The sequence below is a fragment of the Sus scrofa genome, chromosome 8, assembly GCF_054392235.1.
Source record: "Sus scrofa isolate SSC_HxYL_T2T_F1_AM1 chromosome 8, Sscrofa_HxYL_maternal_Yorkshire_Landrace_v2.0, whole genome shotgun sequence".
NCBI classification, from domain to species: Eukaryota; Metazoa; Chordata; class Mammalia; order Artiodactyla; family Suidae; genus Sus; species Sus scrofa.
Window position 1 is genome coordinate 133,709,385 of NC_139390.1, and position 12,429 is coordinate 133,721,813.

At 34.1% G+C, this 12,429-nt stretch overlaps 1 long non-coding RNA gene across 1 annotated transcript in view; it reads left to right on the forward strand.

Annotated features, from left to right (window-relative positions):
• The first annotated feature begins 5,032 nt into the window (after positions 1-5,032).
• LOC110261993 (uncharacterized) overlaps positions 5,033-12,429 on the forward strand; it is a 517,032-nt gene continuing 509,635 nt past the window's right edge. Inside the window, exon 1 of the long non-coding RNA XR_014813365.1 lies at positions 5,033-5,242. This is a non-coding gene — a long non-coding RNA (uncharacterized LOC110261993). The remainder of the gene's footprint in view (positions 5,243-12,429) is intronic.

The following is a 12,429-nucleotide window of genomic DNA, read 5'->3' on the forward strand; positions in this document are numbered from 1 at the left end:
TGGGAACCTCCATATGCCACGGGAGCGGCCCTAGAAAAGGCAAAAAGACCAAAAAAAAAAAAAAAAAAAAAAAAAGAATATTTGTTATTTCAAATATATCTTTTTAAAAAAGAAATTCCTCAAAGTCACAAAATAATGTAATGTCATTGGTCTCGATTCATAATATCGTCCATTACTTCAAATTGTAGGGAACAAATTAATTTTCACGCTTCTATAAGAATAATTCTAAATCATGTTAAGTCCCTATAGATACAGGTTTGAATATCTAGAGCTTTGGAATTTATTCTATATAATAGTTCCTTTTTTCATATAAGTTCTCATTTTCAAAGTTAAAAGTTTTGTAAGATCAAAATAGTTTTAGGCCACAGCAGTAAGCAAAATGAAACACATATGGTATGTGACCATTTTTCTCCATTTAACAGGTCAAAGTGAGGCAAGACGCAGCTTTATCTGCCCAAAGAGAGATTCATCCACTTAGACAGAAGAGCTGATAGGATGACATCAATCTTTACATCGGATGCTTCCATCATGGTAATGAAACATTAAAATAATAAACTGCAAGTAACTGTGTATGACATCTAAGCTTTGCATTATTATCCAGGATTAAATTGTAATGATCATTATCCTTACCCCTCTTCTAATGACTCCTTAAGCTCTCTTCTCCTTTGCTTCCAAACAATATTCAAATTTGTTGTTAAGTCAGCTTCTTTACAACTTCGAATGTACCACTTCATCTTCTAAATGTCATCTACATGTGAGTTATGCCCTGACAGGAAGAGGGTCTGTTGAATAAATATGCAGGCTATTAAAGGAAAGGAAATTCTAGTGGTTTACCAATGATATTCCACGCAGAAATTTTGAGAGTGTAGGTAATCTCTCAAATATCTTTTGTTATTTAATTTTGTTTATAATTTATATTCCAAATTAGGAACCCCTCTCCCATAATATTTAAATCACTGCCTTATTTTTCAAATGTAAATGTACTTTAAGATCCAGAAATAATTTTATTGTTAAAAAGCACAGGGATTTAACATTTTAAATGCTGTTATTTGATGTAGTTTTTTGGATATATTCTGTTCTTTATCCTCAATTTTGCTGTTCTAGTTTAGACAGTCATAACATCCATTTATACTAGATAAAATTGCCATGGCACTTCTGTTAATAATAAGAAAGAAAGACAGTTATTTTTTATATAAACTTTTTTATTACCTTTTGAAATTATCACAACACTTTTAGTTCTTAAATTCTCACCATATTGTGTGGAGCTAGATGGAGAATTTTGTACTATTCCTTTACAAATTCCTTCATGGGGTTTAAGTTGAGCAAATTATTCATGACTGTGATGCTTCAAGGAGTCTTCAGGCTCTTGCCTTTCTGTATTTGAGTGATTCAATAGAACCCCAGTTAATTATTGAATTATATATATATATATATATATATATATATATATATATATTTGCTTTTTAGGGCCGCACCTGTGGCATATGGAGATTCCCAGGCTAAGGGTCAAATCAGAGCTACAGCTGCCAGCCTACACCACAGCCACAGCAACACGGGATCTGAGCCGCATCTGCGACCTATGCCACAGCTCACGGCAACACCGGTTCCTTAACCCACTGAGGGAGGCCAGGGATCGAACCTGCAACCTCATGGTTCCTATTCAGATTTGTTTCTGCTGCACCACAAAGGGAACTCCAGGAAAATTATTATAACTTAAATTATAATTGGGAGACTCTCAAATTAAAAAGCACTATAAATTTGTAGTCAGTTGCTTTTTGAAGTCAAATAAAAAAAATAAATTGACTCACAATTTCTGCCCAGAGATATAGAGAAATGGAAGAACTCTCATTCTCAACCTTTTCAAAAACAACAACAACAAAAAGCCAAGCAAACAGGAAATCAGAAAACCATTAGAGCACCACGGTGATAATTACTGTAGACATGAAACACCAACCATTGTGAAAATTAGGGAGAAACAGGATATATGTGAAAAAAGGGTATGTTCATAGTCTCAAAATATCTCCCCAAATAAATATTATTTGGAAATAATTAAACTGTAACTTTACTATAAAGATATCTGACAGATACCATCTTAAACAAGTAATTTAGGTTAACATCATTTGTAATAAATAAAACAATATTGCACATATTAATGCACTGAAGGTATCTTAAGTGGGGTGGGGTGGGAGGAGGAATGAATTAGGAGTATGGGATTAACAGATACACACTGCTATATATAAAATAAATAAAACCAATATGGACCTACTGTATAACACAAGGAGCCATATTCAGCATTCTGTAATAAACCACAATGGAAATAAATACGGAAAAGGATCACTTTGCTGTACAGCAGGAACTAGCACATCATTGTAAATCAACTATACTCAAATATAAAAAGAAACAAAGAATATGACATCTGAGTATTTCAAAGGAGTACAATATTATTAGTCATAAGAACAATGCAAATTAAAATCATAATAAGCTATTACTATAATGCTATTAAAACTTCAACAGTAAGAATAAAAAATTCCAAATCTGACAATATCATGAGATGGTAAATATGAAAAGCAACTGGAACTTACAGACATTCATGTTGGGAATATACAACCACTTTGAGAGTATAGTTTGTTGCTTAAGTTAAACACATACTTACCAATGACTGAGCAATCTACTTATTTTTTTCCCATTGTGAATTCAGAGTTTATATTCATACAAAAATCTGTACACAAACTTTTGTAGCACCTCTATAGATAAGCACCAAAATCTGGAAAGAACCCTGATGTGTTTCAATGGGTTAATTAATAAATGGTGGCGTAATCATACAGTGGAATGCTACTTGGCCACAAAAAAGAATGAACTGTTGTTTTATACAACAAAACGAATTAATCTTAAATGCATTTGGAGACGTGAAAGAAGCAAGACCCCAAGCCCTTATGTTTTATGATGATTCCATTTATATGATATTCTGGAAAAACAGCAAAATTGTAAGGATGAATTATTGGGATGGAAAGAGTGAAAGGTAATTTTGGGGATGACAGAATTGTTTTGTATGGAATTGAGATTGTGAACACACAGCTGTCTGTATTTGTCAAACCCATGGAGCTGTACACAAAATGAGTGTACTTTGCCATATTCAAATAAAAAAATCCACTGGGATATAAAATAAATTCAGTATGAAATGTAGACTGTGACAAAATATACTAGCTTTATTCAAAATGAACGATATAACCAAAAATAGGATCTGGGAAAGAAAGGAGCTGGCCTAAGTAACTTTAGGAAACAGAGTTTTCACTAGATATTTTTAGGCTGGAACCAAGAAAATAACTGTATACGAGCTTTGTTTTCTAATTGATGAAGCTATTCTCAGAGGATGTGGGTTAGAAATTCTGAAACTTTATTTTCTTCAATTGAATAAATGAACAAATGTATTATGGATAAGGAACATTTTTAGAGAAATGTCATAAATAAGCAAAGAGGGAATAGAAAGGAATCTGTGGTCTTGAAGAGTCAGATATATCAGTATGAAAACTCTATGTGAAGATATATATTACACACACACACACACACACACACACACACACACACACTTGTATAGTATATACAAGTACATGTATTTTCTAGCTCTGTCTCCTGAATGGGCCTACATACAGCAACATTCCAGGAGCAATGAGAAAACTTCATGCCCAGATCTTGACTTCTAAATAACACTCTCTGACAAAAGAAACTAGGACTTCATAGGGAATTTTTGATTCTAAAGTTGACACACACAAAAAGGTAAGTTAGGAGTGGAACATTTTGTAATCCCAGAAAGTAAGGAAAGTTTTAATGAAAAGAAGAATGGGGCTTGTTGAAAACACACAGGAGCCAAGCTGAAATAGCCTCAATGTCCAAAACTGTAACAATTTCAGCTCAAAAAATATAATGATGATGTTGAATTGTAATACAAAGAAAAAATAAATATTCATATGTCCAAACTAATATAAACAAATGATCAAAATGTAGAGAAGGAATAACTTTCCCTTATGGAATATGTTTAATTAATGAATTCAAATGAAACAAGGGAATCAGAAAACCATTAGAGCACCAAGGTGATAATTACTGTAGACATGAAACACCAACCATTGTGAAAATTAAGGAGAAACAGGATATATGTGAAAAAAGGGTATGTTCATAGTCTCAAAATATCTCCCCAAATGAATATTATTTGCAAATAATTAAATTGTAACTTTACTATTAAGATATCTGACAGATACCATCTTAAACAAGCAATTTAGGTTAACATCATTTGTAAAAAATAAAACAATATTGCACATATTAATGCACTGAAGGTATCTTACAGCTGTGGCATTTGGAAGTTCCCATGCTAGGGGTCAAACTGGATCTGTAGCTGCCTGCTGGCCACAGCCACAGCCACACCAGATTTGTGACCTTTAATGCAGCTCGCTGGAACCCGCTGGCTCCTTAACCCACTGAGCGAGGCCAAGGATCAGACGGTATCCTCATGGATACTAGTCAGGTTCATTAACGCTGAGCCAGGACAGGAGATCCACAGCTGTGGTGTCTTTCTCCAATACCATAACTTCATTTAATCATGAGGAATCTTCAGAAAAACCTAAATTAAAGAGTATTATATAAAATACTTGCTCTGACTCATTGAAAGTTTCAAGGTCACAAAAAATGAGGAAAGACTTAGGAATTGTCACATATTGGAGGACAAGTAGACACCACAAGGAAATGTAGTGTGGGATCCTGGGTTGAATCTTTGAACAGAAAAAAAACTAAGTTAATGAAAGAACCACTGGAATCAATAAAATCTGTATGTACAGTAGTCCCTCCCTACCTTCAGTTTCACCGTCCCTGATTTCAGCTAGCTGCCGCCAACGGTGGTCTGAAAATGGTAAATGGGAAATAGTTTAATTTGTAAGCTTCACATTGCACACCGTTAGAGCAGCTTGATGAAATCTCGCGCCAACCTGCCTCGGGCGTGAATTCTCCTTGCCCAGCGCACCTGCCTGCAATTAACAGCCATCTTGGTTGTCAGAGTCACTGTCTCAGTAACACGGCGCTTGCGTTGGGTAATTTTTATTTTACTTAATAATGGTCCCAGAGTGCAAGAAAACGGATGTTGCAAGTTGGATGCACAGAGAGAACCCATTAAGTGCTTTGTTTAAGCAAAGACGTGAAAGTTTACGACTTAATAAGAAAAGAAAAAAATCTTCTGTGGAGGTTGTGAAGGTCTAAGGTAAGAACCAATCTTATTGCGAAATTGTGAAGAAGGCAGAAGGAATTCATAGCTAGTTTTACTGTTGCATCTACAATTGCAAAAGTTATGGCCACCGTGTGTGATAAATGCTTAGTTGAGATGGACAAGTCATTTAGTTTGTACAAGATAATTTGTGGAGACCACATTCACTTAACTTTTCTTACAGTATATTGTATGATTCTTCTATTATATTTTTAGTTTTTGTTTTTACTCTCCTACTGTGTGTAATTTATAAATTAAACTTTATCATAGGCATGTATGCCTAGGAAGAAAGAGTATATATAGGGTTCAGCACTATCCGGGATTCCAGAAATCCCCTGGGGTCTTGGATTGTATCACCCATAGGTAGAGGACATTTGCAGTTTAGTTGACAGTATTGTGCCAATGTTAATTCAGATTTTGTCGGGTGTACTATGGTTTTGTAGCATACTACTGTAGGGGATATGGGAGAAAGGACTGTGAGAAATCTCTTTACAACCTTTGCAATTGCTAAGTCTAAAATTATTTCAAAAGGAAAAGTTAAAATATCAAGTTTTTCATAGAATTTACTTTTTTTTTTTTTTTTCGTTTTCTTTTTAGGGCCACACCTGTGGCATTTGGAAGTTCCCAGGCTAAGGGTCAAATCAGAGCTGTGGCTGCCTGCTAGCCTATGCCACAGCTTTCAGAACTCTAGATCCAAGCCACGTCTGTGACCTACACCACAGCTCATGGCAACACTGGATCCTTAACCCCACTGAGTGAGGCCGGGGATCGAACCAGCATCCTCATGGATACTGTTCGAGTTCTTAACCTGCTAAGCCATGATGAGGACTCCAAAATTTGTGTTTAAGGGACAGTCTTTCAGAACCTGCTGTAGGCTATTCCACTGCACAAGACACTCTAGATTAAACATGGTAAGACAATAATATTCCACTGGTAAAGGACCATATATTTAAGAGATATCTTTAAATCTGTGTAGTATTTTTGTTCATTTTTAAATCTTAATAGCAGCATTTTGTACAACTCAGGTCATGTCTGTGTTGACTATAAAATTCAAAGTTTGCTAAGTATATAACTTCTTAACGATATATCATGATTAGTATACAATATGGAAGATCAAGTCATAGTGAAATGGATGAATATTAGATTTGAAGCCTATGGCTTGGTTTGATTCCAAAGTTTGCTGCTGATACTAGTTATATAAACTGGGGCCTGGTTTTGCTTTAATGATTTTTAATTCAGGGGTTCCCTGGTAGCTTAGTGGTTAAGGATTCGCACTTAGTGGTTAAGCACTGTCACTGCTATGGTTTGAGTTCGATCCCTGGCTAGATAATTTCACATGCTGCAGATGTGGCAAAAAAAATTCATACTTTGTGTTAAATTCTTTCTTTAAAAATATAGATAATTAAAATTATCTTTCTTTGTCAACAAGTAAATATTTATAACAAATAAAATGAATTATCCAAATTATATAAAATTTCTGAAAATATAGAAAATTTAGAAATATAGAAAGAAAAAAGTTACCATGTATTTTTAATTTTTATTTCTATGAATGTGTTTACATATTAGCAATCACCTTACATGAATGAGTTTATTACTTTTTCCAGTTAACATTGTTGCAGAAAAATTCCCTGTTACCACAAATTATTTGCAAGCAAATTTTATTTTATTTTATTTTGCCTTTTTTTTTTTTTTGTCTTTTCAGAGCCACATTCACAGCATATGGAGATTCCTAGATCAGGGGTCTAATCGGAGCTACAGACAGAGCCACAGCAATGCCAGATCTGAGCCACATCTGCGACCTGCACCACAGCTCACAGTAATGCTGGATCCCTAACCCACTGAGCAAGGCCAGGGATCGAACCTGCAACCTCATGGTTCCTTGTCAGATTCGTTTCCGCTGTGCCACGACGGGAACTACATTTGCAAGCAAATTTTAAGTGCTATATAATAGATATAATAGATATTGATACAGTGACATATGCATATGTATATATATCCATATATTTCAGTGTGTTTGTATATAATAAACAACGTGTTAGAATATTGGGATATTTTCGAGCTTTTTGTTAGTGCAAACATTTCTGTAAAAAACCCTGTATATTTTCCTATGGTTATTTCATTTTTTTCTATCTAGAATTAATAAATCAAAGGGTGTTGCAGGTCAGTTTCCCCAGAAAGTTGACTTTGAGACAGATTTCATTGATTGGGAACTGAATTAAAGGGAAAGCTAGGTGGTGACAAGTTCTCAAATTGGTCTCCGGCATTTTCTTGTCACCTGTGAAGCTGAGATGGCCCTTCAGAGTTGTCCTGAGTTGGGATGAATTGCCAAGCCTTTGTATCAAAGAACTAAGTTACTAGAAACAATGTGCCCAAGAGGGGTGTGAGACTTTAGGCAAGAAGGGTCCTTCAGTCAAATTTATCCCAGAGAGGCCCATCTGCTGGTATCATGCCAAAAAGAGCTAGAGTGCAAGTTCTTTTTCTGGGTGGTGGGGAGGTGGCACCATAGCACTCAGCATAAAGGCTGCCAGAAGTTCAAAATTCTTTATACATTCTAGTAAGTAGATCTCCGAAACTATTGAACAATTACAATTAGTACTACTGGATTAGTAAACAACTAAAAGTTGCTTTAAAATAGTTTACCTAGTAACTCTTAGTGTATTTAGTTTGCTTATGGAGTCTTACGCAACATAAACATTTAACAATGTTACTTGGTTTTCTTTATATATTACTTTTTCTTGGATTTTGTTAAGAGTTTAATATTCTTTCTTATATCTTAAAATTAGAAAAGTATTTTACTATATCTTTTGTAGTTCGTAGTTTATTTCCATATATAACCTCAGTTAAATTTATTTTTTGTATGTAATATAATACAGAAAACATTTTTTCTTTGTTTTCAAACAGGTAGCCATTTTATGAATAATCAATCAAGCTTTCCTCGTTGATTTTAAATGCCATCTTTATTGCACAGTAAATTCTCCTATATACATATTTTGTATGCTTTCCATTGATCTATTTGCTTATGCCTCCATCAGTTCCTTGTTTTTCATTAATAAAGATTTATGGTGCAAGTCACTGTCCATTCTTCTTCCTTTTTTTTCTCATTATTTTCATGGCTGTTTCACACATTTAATCTCTGAGATAAAATTTAGAATCAGTATGTCAAGTTATGAAACAACGACAACCACAAAAAAGCAAAGAAATCAAAAAGAGATTTTGGGTGGGTTTTCATCAAATATATGTATTAATTTGGAAATAATTGGCATATTTACAGTAATGAGTTTTTTCTTCCAAAGAAAAGATGTGATATCCTTGGAGGAAAAGACTCTTCTTTTATGTTGTCATGGAATTGTTCAGGTGATATTGTATTCACCTCACACAAAATGAGAAATAGAATGAAATATCTGTGTAAACTGATTCTAGGAAGAGTTCGTGTCAGGATGACCTAGAGTATTAGCAGTCTGTTTCTGTCTAACTGTCCAAACTGTAACATATATACCTTTGAATGTTTGTATAAACGTTTGTCATTCCTGAAGTATAATCCTTCTTTAGTTGCTTTTCTGTTTTTGTCTATATTTTGTACAATAGCTTTTGACTGCAGCCAGTATTTTTGAATCTTCTATCACTAACTGTTTTAAGTAAACTCAGAACAGGATAATAGTATATCTGAATCCAGAGTGGGTTTTCTGTGACAATGTTCTTAAATTTTTCTTATTTATAAATGTAATTTAAAAAAATTTTACCCCCAAATCTCTTGCTTTTTAATTTTAGTGTAGCCGTCTTTTCCAATATAAAGTTTAATGATCATTTCTCTTTCCTTCTAAAGATTTATACTTTATTATATCAAATTATTTAATATATTTTATGATTGCAGTCAACATATTTTATTATTTTATTTTATAATGATTTTTCTTTTTTCCATTGTAGCTGGTTTACAGTGTTTTGTTGATTTTCTACTGTACAAGGTGACCCAGTCACACATACATGTATATATTCTTTTTTCTCACATTATCATGCTCCATCAAAAGTGACTAGATATAGTTCCCAGTGCTATACAGCAGATTCTCATTGCTTATCCATTCCAAAGGCAATTGTTTTCATCTATGAATCCCAAATTCCCAATCCATCCCCCTCCCTCCCTCCCTCCCTCTTGACAAACATAAGTTTCATCTCCATGTCCGTGAGTTTGTTTTTTTCTAAAGATAGGTTCATTTGTGCCATATATTTGAAATATAAGTGATATCATATGTATTTGTCTTTATCTTTCTGACTTATTTCACTTAGTATGAGAGTCTCTAGTTGCATCCATGTTGCTGCAAATGGCATAATTTTGTACTTTGTCATGGCTGAATAGTATTCCATTGTGTATATATATATCATCTCTTCTTAATCCATTTATCTGTTGATGGACATTTGGGTTGTTTCCATGTCTTGGCTATTGTGAATAGTGCTGCAGTGAACATGTGGGTGCATGTGTCTTTTTCAAGGAAAGTTTTGTCTGGATATATGCCCAAGAGTGAGATTGCTGGATCATATGGTAGTTCTATGTATAGTTTTCTAAGGTACCTCCATACTGTTTTCCATAGTGGTTGTACCAATTTATATTCCCACCAACAGAGCAGGAGGGTTCCCTTCTCTCCATACCCCTCCAATATTTGTTATTTGTGGACTTATTAATGATGGCCATTCTGACTGATGTGAGGTGGTACCTCACAGTAGTTTTGATTTGCATTTCTCTAATAATCAGTGATGTTGACCTTTTTTTTTTTTTTTTTTTTCATGTGCTTGTTGGCCATCTGTATGTCTTTGGAGAAATGTCTATTCAGGTCTTTAGCCCATTTTTCAATTGAGTTGTTGGGTTTTTTTGGTGTTGAGTTGTATAAGTTGTTTGTATATTTCTGAGATTACGCCCTTGTCAGTTGCATGATTTGAAAGTATTATCTCCCATTCTGAGAGTTGTCTTTTTTTTTTTTTTTATGGTTTCCTTTGCTGTGCAAAAGCTTCTCAGTTTGATTAGGCCCCATTGGTTTATTTTTGCTTTTATTTCTATTGTTGCTTTGGAAGACTGATGAGAAAATATTTGTAAGCTTGATATCAGACAATGTTTTGCCTATGTTCTCTTCCAGGAGTTTGATGGTGTCTTTTCTTACATTTAAGTCTTTAAACTATTTTGGGTTTATTTTTGTGCATGGTGTGAGGGTGTGTTCTAGTTTCACTGATTTGCATGCAGCTGTCCAGGTTTCCCAGCAATACTTCCTGAAAAGACTGTATTTTTCCCATTTTATATTCTTGCCTCCTTTGTTGAAGATTAATTGACCATAGGTGTCTGGGTTTATTTCTGGGTTCTCTATTCTGTTCCATTGATCTGTATGTCTGTTTTGGTACCAGTATCACACTCTCTTGATTACTGTGGCTTTATACTTCTCCTGAATTCTGGGAGAGTTTTGGATCCTGCTTGGTTTTTGTTCCTCAGAATTGCTTTGGCAATTCGGGGTCTTTTGTGACTCTATATAAATTTTTGGATTGTTTGTTCTAGTTCTGTAAAAAAATATGTCATGGGTAATTTGATGGGGATTGCCTTGAATCTGTAGATTGCTTTGGGTTGTATGGCCATTTTTACAATATTAATTTTTCCAGACCAAGAGCATGGCATGTCTTTCCATTTCTTTGAATCCTCTTTAATTTCCTTGATTAAGGTTTTATACTTCTCAGCATATAAGTAAGTCTTTCACCTCCTTGGTCAGGTTGATTCCCAGGTATTTGATTTTTTTGTGGTGCAATTTTAAAAGGTATTGTATTTTTGCATTACTTTTCTGATATTTCATTGTTAGTATACAGAAATGCGACTGATTTCTGAATGTTAATCTTATATCCTGCTACTTTGCTGAATGTGTTGATTAGTTCAAGTAGTTTTGGGTTGAGTCCTTAGGGTTTTCTATATATAGTATCATGTCATCTGCATACAATGACAATTTTACATCTTCTCTTCCTACTTGGATGCCTTTTATTTCTTTTGTTTGTCTGATTGCTGTGGCTAGGACTTCCAATACTATGTTGAAAAACAGTGGTGAGAGTGGACATCCTTGTTTTGTTCCAGATTTTAGTGGGAAAGCTTTAGGCTTTTCTCATTGAGTGTTATATTTGCTGTGGGTTTGTCATATATGGCTTTAATTGTGTTACGGTATATTCCCTCTATACCCACTTTGGTAAGAGTTTTTTTTTTTTAATCATGAATGGATGTTGGACTTTGTCAAATGCTTTTTTTGCATCTATTGAGATGATTATGTGGTTTTTGACTTTCCTTTTGTTAACATGGTGTATGATATTGATCTGCATCTATTGAGATGATCATGTGGTTTTGACTTTTATTTTGTTAATGTGATGTATGATGTTGTATGTTGAATCATCCTTGTGAACCTGGGATGAATCCCACTTGGTCGTGATGTATGATCTTTTTGTGTGTTGTTGGATTCTGTTGGCTGAAATTTTGTTGAGAATTTTCACATCTATATTCTTCAAAGACATTGGTTTTTAATTTTCTTTTTTTGTATTATTTTTGTCTGGTTTTAGTATTAAGGTGATGGTGGCATCATAGAATGTCTTTGGGAGTGTTCCTTCTTCTTCAGTCTTTGGGAAAAGTTTAAGGAGGATGGGTATAAGTTCCTCTTTGTATGTTTGGTAGAATCCACCTGTGAAGCCATCTCATCATGGACTTCTGTTTGTACGGAGTGTTTTTATTGCATATTCAATTTCGTTTCTAGTGATTGGTCTGTTCAGTTGATCTATTTCTTCCTAATTCAGTGTTGGCAAGCTGTAAGTCTCTAGAAAGTTTTCCATTTCTTCTAGGTTGTCAAATTTGTTGGCATAAAATTGTTCACAGTATTCTCTTGTGTTTTTCTGTATTTCTGCAGTATCTGTTGTGATTTCTTTCTTTTCATTTCTTATTTGTGTTTTTTTCTCTCCTCCTTCTTGATGAGTCTGTCCAGTAAAATTTTGTTTACTTTTTAAAAGAATCAGCTCTTGTTTTTTTTTATTTTTTTCTATTGTTTTTCAAATCTCTATTTTATTGACTTCCTCTCTGATCTTTATGATTTCCTTCCTTCTGCTGACTTTAGTTTTTGTTTGCTCTTCTTTTTCTAATTCATTCAGGTGGTGGGTTAAGTTGTCAATTTGAGATTTTTCTTCTT